This window comes from Haplochromis burtoni, unplaced genomic scaffold (assembly GCF_018398535.1).
Source record: "Haplochromis burtoni strain Fernald_Lab_line unplaced genomic scaffold, NCSU_Asbu1 Contig_246, whole genome shotgun sequence".
Taxonomy (NCBI): domain Eukaryota; kingdom Metazoa; phylum Chordata; class Actinopteri; order Cichliformes; family Cichlidae; genus Haplochromis; species Haplochromis burtoni.
In genome coordinates, this window is record NW_024582607.1 from 227,174 (window position 1) to 239,294 (window position 12,121).

At 39.7% G+C, this 12,121-nt stretch overlaps 1 protein-coding gene across 4 annotated transcripts in view; it reads right to left on the minus strand.

The window, feature by feature from the left end:
- wu:fa11c10 (protein FAM110A) overlaps positions 1-11,430 on the minus strand; it is a 28,106-nt gene extending 16,676 nt beyond the window's left edge. Inside the window, exons 1-2 of one of the 4 annotated variants that reach the window (XM_005938102.3) lie at positions 11,290-11,430; positions 10,513-10,582 (exon numbers count right to left, since the gene is read on the minus strand). The gene's annotated coding sequence lies outside the window, so the exon portion shown is untranslated. Of the gene's footprint in view, positions 1-5,120; positions 5,876-10,504; positions 10,583-11,289 lie in introns of those variants that run through there. The other 3 variants (XM_005938104.3, XM_005938101.3, XM_042227162.1) reach the window with 3 other exon arrangements.
- Positions 11,431-12,121: the final 691 nt, after the last annotated feature.

Here is a 12,121-nt window from a genome sequence, read left to right on the forward strand (position 1 = left end):
ACATGGTGCTCTAAGTATCTGAAGCAGTCAGAGAGCGTTCCCTGAACATCTTCCATTAACACACATGACTGTGCTCTGAGACTCAGAGGAGGCAGGTGGATTAAATGTATTAGTGTGAATGTGTGGTGCCTTCTCATTTGGCAAATACTCTGATCTATGATACACAGATGCAGACACAGGCTCTCATACAATGTTGAGTCAATATTGACAACCTACTGGAAGTCCCCCCTCCCCTACACACACACACACACACACACACACACACACACACACACACTTTTTGATTCCGAGACCACCGAAAGAGTGTGAGGGGGGATAAAGTTACAGCTCCACCCACTTTCTCTCATACCACAACTATAATCTCTGTCACTTGATGCACACACCCAGATACACTTCACAAATGCAGGGACTTGCTGGGCTAACATGTCACATTACTCTTCCCGTTACATGCTGGCATGTCCAAGCAGGCCCAGTGTCTGTCATCCTGCAGGAATCAAACTGAGGTAACAGAGTAGGAGTGTTCACATAACTCACAGAAAACTTCTCAAAAGCACTGCTGTAAGAGCTTGGATGAAAAGCACAAGAAGTTACGTTCCTGTGGTCCAAGTTTCTCTATAGATACTCCTGCTAGTTCGCACAGTGAAGGGCATTTGCATTCAGAGACCACAGAATTTCAGTGACACTGGACAACTTTAAACTTCTTGTTTCCAGCAGTTATTTAAGTGGGCAGGTCCCAAGTTAAACTGAAGCAATTACCAAAGAGCGAAGGTTACCATTGATTGACATATGACAGGGCGGTAAATGGACATCCCCATACACAACAAAGTGCTGCACAAAGAGCAAACTGCTTTCTGTGTGGATGCACCTAAAGTGTTGACCAACACAGAGCAACATGATACTCAAGGACTCTTCACCACACAGTTCTTACTGAGGCAGTTACTCATTGAACATTTCAGGTTTCATTAGATTTTTGCAGGCACTGCTGTAAATGAAATTGTACGTCCCCACTAACCCAGGAAGAGGATTTTATTCATACTGCCCACTTCTACTCTACTCTATTAAAAAGGTACTCCAGAGATTCAGTAATGCAGTTTAAGTAGGAGAATTCACAGGAGGCAGATTTTAAAGCAGTCCTGTTCTGTTCACGTGCACATCCACATTTTAAATTCCAGGACTTGACTGTGACTGTGACACATGAATTGTGTTAAAAGGTACTCAAGTGAACTTTCTTCTGATTGCCTCCCTCACCCCCAGCATATACAAAACACACAGTAAGGAAACATATGATTGGTCACTGGTTGAAATAGGTATACACTGGATTCTACACTTCCCTCAAAGGTTCATCTCATGAATACTTTTTCATCGTTTGGTTATTTATTTAAACAATTGTACATTCAACTATTTCCCAGGCATAAATACTCCTGAATAGCTATATTGGTGGGATATAAAATCTAAATCAGAATCCTTTAATAATCCCTAAGCAAATTATTTAAACAAATTGTAAACAAAACAAATAAATGCAGCTAATTTTTTATATCTGAACACCTGAGAAAAAGGTTGAAGCTCCAGCAACAATATGAGTGTTACAAAACTAAACCAACAAGTGGCCTTTAACATCCAAACTCCTCAGTGCAAATCCTGTGATGTCAGAATCAAACTATGATCTCAAATTCTTAAAGAGAGAGAGCGAGAGAGAGAGAGAAAAAAAATGGCAGCATAAAGAAGAATGATGCCGCTATGAATTCTTTGCTGGTTAATTACATTTTTACTTGACCTGCAACCACTCAAGCTCTAAAAACCCAGCAACACAACACGTACCAATGCTGTGCCTCAAAGCAAGGCTACTCACTACAACCCTGCACATTACTTTGCTAATGGTGCATCACGCCTTGTTTAACAACAGTAACTGGATGCTACAGGTCCATTATGGAATTAGTTGGAAGAACACTAATGACTGTGTACCAGATTACATCTGTGCTCATTAAGAACACCGTTTACTTAAGCTTACATCAATCCGCACACTGTTTCAGCGAGCTGGGAAAGGCGGCTCAGGAGTAAACCTGCATTTATTTGCTCTTAGGAGAGCCCCTCCTACAGAGTTGGAAAGTCATTTTCTGACTTGTTTTGAAGTCAGAAACAAAATTGCCCTTAAAAGACCGTGTGCTTTGTTCAAACAACATGTGGATAACAGTTTCCCAGAATATAGCTCATTTACCCGTCTTACTCACGTATGCTGATAATAACTATGTTTTCCCACTATGGTAAGCTACCCCTAGCAATATAACCACAAATCTAACAATATGACATAAGTAACCCGACAACCTGCTTGTACTTATTTTAAAGCACCATGTTAAGTAACTTTACTTTCAGTAGTCACCAGTGAATAAAACTGCATTTATAGAATAAACAGTCAAATCTGACACTTTCTTAAACTTCCCTTCAAATATCAACTTCTCATTGAATTCTTTGACTGCCATTTATCGTCTCACGTATGCATTTCTTTCCAACTCAAAAACTAACTGATAATCACGATCGGTCCTTCCTCATGAAATGGACTCTGTACAACACTACAAACAATTTGCATCTACATGAAGACAGCATTGCAAAAGTGATACTAACATGACACAGCAGCAGAGATTTATAGCATAGCGACATGTTAAAAACTGTTTATTTAGTTAGTAGGTCAGTAGCCCCTGTGTAGAGGGGGCAGGGTAAATAATGGTTAACCAGAAGCCCGTTTCCAAATAATGACCTCAAAACAGCCAGAGGCACCGATGACAAGCAAGAGGCAGAGTGTCCCACACATGCAGTGATGAAGCGTAGACTTCTGAGAATAAAGAAAAGGATGGGTGGCATCCAGACATCAGTCAGTTGTGTCAGCAGGGTGGAGCACATGGAAGATCCTCGCAAAATAAAAAAAAAATAAATACAGAAGCGCGAACACACCGCATCTCACACACACACACGTAAATGCTTTCCAACAGGCGCAGTCATGTGTGTAGAATCCAAGAACTGATGAGCAAGCAGTCAGTGACACGTCAAAGCTAAGCACAGACTCACCAAACCAGATATTTCTACTTCTGTCGTTGCAACTACTTCAGTGTTAACTGTCTAGATCCCAGTATCTGATCCAACTATGATTAATGGCCCTGTGTGTGTGCGCGTGTGTGTTCCTGTCTAGCTATCTTTGTGAGGACTGAAATCTGCATTCTACTATACTTGTGAGAACCAAGAGTCACTTGTGAGGACACACTCACCGGTTCTCACAAGTTTGAAGGCCTTTTTGAGTCTCAAAATGTGGTTCTGTGTGTGTGCGCGCGTGTGTGTGTGGGGGCTGCTTGTATATAATAGCGCCAAACAAAAACACCATTAACTGTAGATACTGGGAACAAAATACCTTTTTTAGTAAATAAATGCTTGCGTAACACTTTCAGAAACTTGTTTTCCTCTTGTGGAGGCTCGCTCAGCTACAACTCCACGTCGAATAATAAAAATAAAAATATAAAAAAAAACAAAACTGAAAATAACAGTGAGTTAGTACAAAGAGCAGAGCTACAGCCGTTATAACAAAGATCCCCATGGTGCTCTACCTTGTATGGGCTGCTCGATTATGGCAAAAATGATAATCACGATTATTTTCACTGAAATTGAGATCTCGATTATTTGACGATATTTATTTAACCCTTTAAGACCTACTATAGAACCAAGTCCGCCAGAGCTTATATTATATTTTTTACATGCTGTAGTGCCATTTGTGGGAGCATTTCAAGTTGCTATACAATCTGACATTATAGCCCATGATTTTAATAATATGTATGCATTAAGTCATAGTAACTACATTAAATTGCAAAAAAGTGCAATAAACTACAAAAAAAATTGAAAATCGTTTTTTTTCATATATTTCTAGATAGAATTAGATTATCCTAAATAATACATAATAAATTGCAAAAATATACAACTACATAAAAAATTTATTGTTTTTTTGTTTATTTTATATATTCTACTTGGAGAAATTTAAGAGGTTTATCCCTCAAAACTTAAATACAAAAAAGTTGCAAAAAATAGTTTACAACAACAGGAAATTTATTTTGAGTGTCTTCATAGTTTTATTTTGGAGATACACCAATTTTTATATACTGCAGGAAAAACAAAAAACAATCCTATGATGCAAATTTGCAAAGAAAACAGCAGGTGCATCAAAATAAACTATTTCCAGCAGTGCAATTCGAGTTCTAAGCATCCCAGAAACTATTCAGAAAAGTCAAACATGACTACACCAGTATAGGCTTTTAAGGCCTACAAGTAAAAACTACATTTTCCGCGAAAATGACGTCACTTCCGGTTTTCGGGCAGGAAATGGCGGACATGCGATAGTTCGCGCTGACGTCTGTTCACTGTGGGAAGTGTTACGAACAGCTGATCGGATCGGCAAAGCGTGTTTCTGGAATATTATGTTTTTGTTCCTGCAAGGCTTTTTATGCAATTTTTGCAAAGCTTTATGTGGAAGGAAACCGTGACCGAGGACAAGCTGATGGCATACAGATGTAAGTACAACTCCTCCGGTTTCATATGCAAAACAAATTATTGCGCTAGCTTACGCGGTTCAGGTTCTACAGGGATTTAAAAATAGTTACACAAAACGGAGCGTGCTGCTCTGACCGGCTTTAAAGGGTTAACAATAACAATGTATTGAATAATGACTTTAAAAAATAATATAAAATAGTGTGCAACACCACTGAAGTTTTTTTTTTAACCTCTCTTTTCAACCAACGGCAGTCACTCTCCTCTCCAAATAACTTCTGCTTAGCTTTCCGAGCTTCCCTCGGGTCCTCTTAATCAGCGGTCTCCAACCTTTTTTGCGCCACGGACCGGTTTATGCCCGACAATATTTTCACGGACCGGCCTTTAAGGTGTCGCGGATAAATGAGGGAGGGGCTAATAATCGGCTCAGTCATTTTTAATGATCGTTGAAAGCCCAGATCGTAATCGTGATTAAAATTCGATTAATTGAGCAGCCCTATCTCTTAGTCACTACACCAACATGAGAGCCCCAAGCTGCTGACCTCGAGAAGTCAGGAGATACAGAGGCACAGATTGCCGGGACCAGAAGTCACACTGACCTCATTTCTTAGGAGGAGACTTGACTAAACTGCAAGTACGGCCGCATGACTCCTACCATCTGGGATATTTGGACCAGAGAGGGCTTAACCTGACCGGGAAATTCAAAGAATTCTCTCTGTAAAAAACAAACAAAAAAAAACAGCATGAACACGAAAAAACAAACAAACATGTAAAAATGGTTTTTTTGATCAGTTTTTAGAGCCTTTGGTTCTAAATAACACTTCTCAGACACTGGGGGCAGAAAATCTGCTTTGCTCAGCTATTCAAAAATAATAATTGGAAAAGACAAAAAAGAATGAGCAATCTGCAACTGAAAGGAGACAGTAAACAATCTCTGCAAGTATTTTCTTATATAATGAAGCATTATAACCAGCTCCTCCTCTGGTGAGTGCAGCTGGGAGTCACTGCAGCCCAGTAAGCCCATCGTAGAGACACATAAAGCAATTCTCCACTTGCTTTAGGCTCAAGTGTCCTTAAAGCCTTCAGCTGATCCTCACCACCATAGCCAGCTGCAGTACACTGAAATGAATCTTAAATATTCCCCTATTAACACTTTATGAAGGTTGTTGAATAAGTTAATATATCCACTAGACCATAAAAATTCAACAACCTCACATTAACCTTCACTTACGAGTTCCTGCTTTTATCTCATGACATTAAAATATTGCAATGAAGGACTTTCTTAAAGTAGACCTATAATTGTTCCGTAGATATACTGAATACTAGAGGTGGGACTCACCATACATCCCACGATACGATATTATTGCAATTTTTTTAAAAATATTTTGCGATATTCAGATTCTGTACATAAAGTTAAACTTTATCAATATTCATTTTATCTAATATCAAAGTCTCGCACTCGGTCTTTCTCTCATTTCAGTCAGTTTTATTGTTTGTATTACAGTCTAGTCCAACTTAACTGAATGCAATCATCTGGTACAATTATAGCTATTCTAAACTATGCAATTTGTGAAAACTATGCAGCCCCTTCAGCAACTGAAGAATTTGAAAGTAAATTAAAACAAAATATAATTTTACATTAAATAAAAAAGTTTTAAACTTAATTAAAATAAAACATGTCTTAAATTAAAATAAGTAAACTGTCATGTTTATTGCTGCCAAAAAAAAGTTAAACACATTTGGACAGTGAAGGAATGTCAGGATTCTTGCTCAGAAAAAGGATCAACATGCTCTGAAGTCAGAGCATGTTCCAGTCCACAAAAACTTTTTTTGTAACAAAATATCGATTTCTGCTGTCCCTGTATCGATACATTATTAGCAAACAAAATATCACGATACTACACAGTATCGATTTTTTCCCCCCACCCCTACTGAATATATAAAATATATTTAATATAAAATATTAAAACATGATCAATGTCTAAAAGCTCATCAAGATCAGTGAGTGCATGTAATCTCTGCAAGCATAAAAAGCTCAGACTTCAGACTGCTCCTCATGTTTTGCTTTAGGGCTAGGGGTGTCCAACTCCAGGTCTCGAGGGCCAGTGTCCTGCAGGTTTTAGGCGCGTCCTTGATCCAACACAGCTGATTAAATGGCTAAATTACCTCATCAACATGTCTTGAAATTTTCCAGAGGCCTGAATCATTTGATTCAGGTGTGTTGACCCAGGATGATATCTAAACTGCAGGACACTGCCTTGAGGCCTGGAGTTGACACCTTTGCTTTAAGGCAGTCCCACCTGTGAACACAGCAGTCCTGCATACTACATTTCAAGTCTACTGTAATGGACAGCCAATCATAAAAAAAAAAAAAAGTTGCCTCAAAGGGAGCAGAGCTCGTTTCTGAAAGAGGAACTGAAGAGCTACACGAAGACCTAGTAACAATAAGTAAGGATTATTTTTTAACTGTCCGGGAGTTGAAAACAAGCAGAATAGGTTTCTTTTTATGGCCAAGGAATGAGTTCAGTAAACTCATTTCAATGTACAGTATTGTGCAAACACATTAAGTCACCCCTCATTTGATTTATTTTGCTTCCAAGGAGGACTTTGTCATTTTTAAAGTGGTCTTGAGCAATAGTTAACCAGGCTTTTCTGAAAGGCTTTCAAAGTTTAAACATTGGCTGTTCTTTTCACTCATTTTCAGTCCACACTTTGTACCTGATCGTTTTCAGAGGAATGCTTTCTTTGCTAACCCACTTAACACAGACCCGTGAGTCATTCAAGCATAAAAACACACATAACTAAAGGGGTAAACCAGTGTTGTGTCTACACAACAGAGAATTTAGCAAAGAAGCAATTTCAAATTTCTTTAGTTGAATCTATGAAAAGATGGTTACACAGTGTGAACGGTATCCGAAAGCCATGTGCGTAAAAAACAAGAAACAAGGTCATTCTGAGGACCAGGACTGGACTCTGGGTGATCGATCCAAATGAAATATAATGAAATATTTGGTTCAAACTGTCATTAATTGGAGATGAGAGATGTACAACAGTGTCTACAGCCGTTAGTGAAAAATGGTTGAGGCTCTGTCAACCATTTTAACAGAGAGCCCAGGTCGATCCCCAGGCTCTCCATCCTGGTCGTTGTGTCCTTGGGCAAGACACTTTACCCTACTGCCTACTGGTGTTGGCCAGAGGGGCCGATGGCACGATATGGCAGCCTCGCTTCTGTCAGTCTGCCCCAGGGCAGCTGTGGCTACAACCGTAGCTTGCCTCCACCAGAAAAGCGCTATATAAATCCAATCCATTATTATTATTATTATTATTATTATTATTATTATTGTCTGGGGCTGCATTTCAGCCAGTGCACACTCTGCACCCATTTCCCATTTTCTTAGCAAAAATATCAGGAAATAATGGGTGGGTCAAGACTTTTGCACAGTACTGTATATATGGGCACAAGAAAAGATGCTTGACCTCTAATCACCAGCACATTTGGATGGCTGTGACTCAGCAGACGACAGGGAGTCTGTGTGATCGTTAGAAAGTGCTATGAAAAAGTGCTTTGAGGGCTTAGACTCAAAAAGCCCTTCACAAGTCCATTTATCATTTACTTGCAATGAAAATGAACATCATATTTAGTGACATGTGAGTAAATAAATGTGATACTAATCTGGTTCATCCAACGTAAAGTAGTTCGTGGAACAGTGTTGCATAACGCCCAACTGTAGCTGTGGCTGCGCTGTATACTCTGGCCAAATGGAGCAGATTACCCTCCCCAGTCTGAATAACAGTGTCAGTGTAAGATGACCTCATCGCCATGTCAGTGCAGATAAACTGCAGGACAGGACGAAGATAAAATTCAAAACACAGGTGGCACCATGGAACAGATGAGAGCCAGAGACAAGTCAGGAAGCTACAAATACACAAAAGAGGAGAAGAAGAGAAAGAGACAACAAGCAGGACTTGGCAAACTCAGCAAAACAACGCAACGCTGACAGCTTCCAGGCAGCAAGTGTGAAAACGCAAGCCTCTGAGTCAGTCCATGTGACACGATGAATAATACCGACTGTTGCAACAAGCGTAGTGGGAGTCTTTGTGCCTCCTACGAACACACCACTCCAAACTCTCCCTTTGTTAATCTCGGCTAAACTCGACTAAAACAGAACTCATTGTAGTTTCTCTCAAAGATGAGTGTTTACATGTAAACACACACACATACACACACGGAAACCCAGCGTGCACTCTGCAAAGAAAAACATTTTCCCTTGTTGTTGGCTATATTACAGTCTACAGCTAGTGGAGCATTACATAGCTTAAGCTACACTATTATTTTGGTGGCTATTTGTTGTGATGGATTTTGTGTAGGTTTCAATGGAAAATATGATATTTTGCAGCTAATCACAGGCTTGCTGCCACATAAACAGTGTGGATAAGCTGAGAGAAAACGGAACACGACTAGACTCCAGCGGTGAGCCAAACTATTATGAGCGCCATCTGGGGTAACTTTTCAGATGAGATGTTCCAGCATGTGTGTGTCTGTGTGGCAGCTATGTTGGGCACAAACTGTGACATTACAGTCACTGACTAAAAAGGATTGCTCCCCCCCCCCCTTCCCAGAAAGGCTAAAATTAAGAGGAGGCACCACCAGAAGGACCAAAATACTGAAAAGTAAACAACAAGAAAGATTTTTTTGTTCTTAAAAAGATGCTCTGAGAGATTCTGGGTCAGCAAAGCATCATTCTGGGTTTCTGCTGGTTCAGAATGACACACATCCCCTCCTCTTACATTAAAGTCCATGAGTCTGATACTTTACTGTGACAAATATATCCATCGTCTTATCTTTTCACACCTGACATTTTGATGATCAAACATGTCTTTTATATTTGGGCAAATATTATGAAATATGTTGTGCAAAAAGAATTTTTTTAAACAAGAAAAACCTTGCTCATTTAAAGCAGATTTATAAAGATTTACAGTCCCGTGTTAATCGCTACTACACAACTGGCCACTTTGTTAGGTACACCTGTTTAATTGTTCGCCAACATAGACACCTAATCAACCAGTCACATAGCTGCAGCCCAGTCCATTTATCCAAGTCAACATGGTCAACACAACCTGCTGAAGTTCAAAGCGAGCATTTATATTATTTGTTTTATTTATACGAGCACAAAATCATAACTACAGTCATCTACAATATTAGATATACACTTCTGCTTCAGGATGCATCAGATAACCTAAAAGACCGAGTCAACACGTCTTTAGAGGTGAGAGGAAGTTCATAAGAAAACAATGGATTGCTACGTCTAACCATGCACCCTTACACACAAGCACGGTTTCCGCGAGTGCTATTCAGTGACACGCTCTTCAATGAATTAAAACAAAACCAAACAGCCCTTTGTTATTTCCACCACTATTTTGGCTCTGCTGGTACCAAGTAGCATGCAAAGTTTCTGAACTAGACAAAAGGCTGTTATCAATGTTAACGCAACATCTTCCAATCACATTAGAAGAGCAGGATCTCGTCTATTGCTTCAAAAACAGTGAAAGTACACCCTCGGGCTGCGGTGGGTCTCCGTCTAAAAGCCCCATAAGCTTCTTTCCAGACAACACTAACCCACACTCCTGCTACTATTTGATGTTTCCTCTCTTCAGAAACAAAGTCTTTGCAAATTCTTCAGCAGTCAAATGCGAATACCAGTAGGCCAGAGCTTCACCACTGCTAAAAACATGTTTGAATAGTAGTAATGTTTTTCCAGTATAGATGTAAGAAGCAGTCCCATCTACATTAGCTCAATTACAAGCCACAGCAACAACAAAAAAAGTGGCAAGTGAGTGACTTTTCTAGGCTGCAAGACACACATTCCTATCCTGGAAATTATTAAGAATGGAAATTACAAGGGTGTGTTTGTGACTGTTGCCCCAGGTGAAAAGTGTTGCAAGGCATTTACCTCACCTCGTGCCCATTACTGCAATCTTTTACCTGCCTACCTCACGCGCAGAATTTTGTAATCAGGTCCCATTGTGGTATCTTAAAGATAACTCAGCGGACCTTTTGACCCTGGAGGAGTGGACAGAGAAATTACCCAACATGATTCATTCATGATTACATCACATACAAAACAACTCACTTTGTCTAGACATGCGTTTGACATAGATAGATTAGATAAAATAGACTATATAGATTGAAAGGTTTGAAAAAACAAACAAACAAAAAAAACCCACAACTTAATCAGCTGAAGAGAAGGCTGCTAGTGTCAATACAGGAAGGGACCTCCAATTCAACAGCAATGCATTTAGGGCAGTAACTTCCTCCTTTGACACAGAAAAGGGAACCGTTTTCCTCCCCCCTGGCAAAAACCTGAGCTTCAATACATCAACATCCCGAGCACAGTGAAGCTCTGCATGACCTTTAAACCAGACTCACATCCTTTTACACGACTTCCTCTTCTTATGCAACACTTCTTTTGTGCACGTTTCCAGTTAAAGAGCACATTTTCCAGCATGGTGTTCTCCGCAACATTTGAGGCCTGCTGCAAGCTCAGTGGGCCAGTTCAGACTCTACAATCGCGAACCTACAGATCCACAGTCAATATCTGCAATAGTAAAACTAACTCGTATCTTAAGGTCCCCTTAACACAATGCAAAAAGATGTCCATCTTCCTTAGATGCGACTCCACTAGCCAATACACTGTGGCAAAGGTGTATTTCTCATACAGGTGCGTAACATTAACCTATACAAATGAGCAGTTCAAAAAGATTACTCACCTGCAAAACCAACTCTGAGTAAAGCAAATACAGTTCGACGTTCAAACAGCTGTGTCAAAGCATTTAAACACAAGTAAACCAACAGCAAGCTAACGGAATTGGAGTTCACTTTCACGAAACTTTCAATGTTGGCGCGGACGAATCCATTAATTAACTCTGAACACACGGTTACATTTGGGCTTTTGTAAAAGGGCACATTTAAAGCTTTGCAGTCTCTCCAATAGCACTGTAATAATGCGTTTACACTGTTGTCCCTTTAATGTTGTGAAATTCCAAGTTCCTTTAATATTGCCAAGTTTCTTTGAGAAAGCTTTAAGGAGCACCCCTAAACCGGTTCCCACTTTGGTACGGTCCGAGCTCCCCTCATTGGCTAGCCGGAGGCATTTGCAATTTTTGGAGGACGCTGCGTGCCCGGTACCTTGGTAACCCCATTGTTCTCGCGAGAATAAAAAACAGGCTCAGAACCGAATTTTGAGGCAGAGGCAGAGCAGATTTTCCAGCAGCCGTTGTGTTCCTTTATATTCATGAGCAATATTGTGGAAATACGCATTTTTGCTATTCTATATATTAAAAACGGAATATGTATGAGAAATGTCGAACATGCCTGAAAATAGAAATGTTTTTCTAAGGGCTCTGTAATCAAGCAGCTGTACAATCCCCAAATATATCATTATATTCTATATATTTTAAGGGATAATATGCTTAATCCTACACTAACATGGAATCAAAATGACAGGATTGCTATAACCGCTAGTGTGACTATATGCAAGAACAAAACAATTTGTAGGTTGTAATAACGTAAAGTCGGGGGGAGTTGAAAGTTGGACATTAG